Source organism: Sinocyclocheilus grahami, unplaced genomic scaffold, assembly GCF_001515645.1.
Source record: "Sinocyclocheilus grahami isolate Dianchi unplaced genomic scaffold, SAMN03320097.WGS_v1.1 scaffold9860.1, whole genome shotgun sequence".
In the NCBI taxonomy this organism is placed as follows: Eukaryota; Metazoa; Chordata; class Actinopteri; order Cypriniformes; family Cyprinidae; genus Sinocyclocheilus; species Sinocyclocheilus grahami.
The window spans coordinates 6,030-7,439 of record NW_015512893.1 but is presented as its reverse complement, the minus strand read 5'-3'; positions in this window follow the sequence as shown (position 1 = coordinate 7,439).

Genomic DNA, 1,410 nt, shown 5'->3' with positions numbered 1-1,410 from the left:
CATGGTTTTCTTTTTAAAGTACAATATCGGTTTGAATCATAGCAGATGTGCTTATAGGCCTAGCCTATTCCATTTGATTTGAACAAAAAGGATGGTGTGAATCGGTAAGTTTTCCAAAAAGTTTTTTTTTTTCATAAACTACTTTAATATATTTTTATACAAGGATTTCAGTCTTTTGAGGCGTTTTCACTGTTCATCATATTTTTAACTTCAATGCGCGGAGGCTTGCGGTGTCATTTGTTTCCAGTTATTTTCCGCTGTCGGAAGTCTCGCCCATTCAAAGAAAATAGCTTAGGCTACTTCCACATTACCAAATAAAATAAGGTGGATAGTTCTGGTATCACCTAGATATTTTGTCATTAGACCACGCAGTTTTATCCAATTAGCAAATATTCACATGGACAAAACAGTGAGTAGTAGTAATACTACGGTTGACTATTTTGAAAGCCCATAAAGGTTTAAATGATATGCTTTATATTCTGGAGTGTCTCCTTGTTTCCAATGTAATAACGCTGTGGTGTTTGTCACGTAGAGCCGCTCCCTACAGCTGAACCGAATGAATGAGTACATGTCGCCCTCTTATGGTGGCTCAAAGAACAAGCCAATATAGGCGTCTTCGTTATCTTGCCAAATGGTTTATTTGGTTGAACACACCAAGCAATATTCAAAAGACAAAGTTAAAATCAAATAAGTTTATTTAGATTGTGCAAGTCAGTACAGTTGACAGTGTATTAGATTTCCTATGAAGCTAAGGCAAAATAATTTATACACTTCTAACAAGGTCTTAAATCTTACGCATCTCTTAACTTGGAAATGGCACACATCCAGAAACTATACTTAATGTATTACAATGCAAGTATGACGGTCTATAGGAGAGTATCATTTAAGCAAAAGCCTTCACGAAAACCCCACCTTCACTGACTTTACCTAAATATTTATAACCATATCATTGTCCTCCATGTTAGAATTTGGGAAACAATTATAACAATTACGCGAACAGCAAATGACACACTGTACTAGCACTTGGTCCTTAAGGGTTAGGCAGGAGGAACCCTAAAAGTCAACATTAGAAACTACATTATCAACTTTAAAATAAGCTTGTTTGACATTATTAAACAGAAAATTGTTAGCCTGACAAAATCAAGTGGCATTTGACCATCCACATGGAATAGTGCACTTAAATGTGCAGCGACGACATGAGTACTGCACATAAAAGTTGTTCATTTAAATTTCAATAATTAAAACTAGCATGTACAATAAAGCGGCTAAACATTAAGGCTTACAGAAAGGGAAACGACTGCTGTCATAAAAACTTGATTCAGCGAGCTATTTGTATACACTAAACATGGTTAAATTCTCATGCGGCTGAACGGTGATTCAATTACACTCGGTAGATGTTTCGGAAAGTTG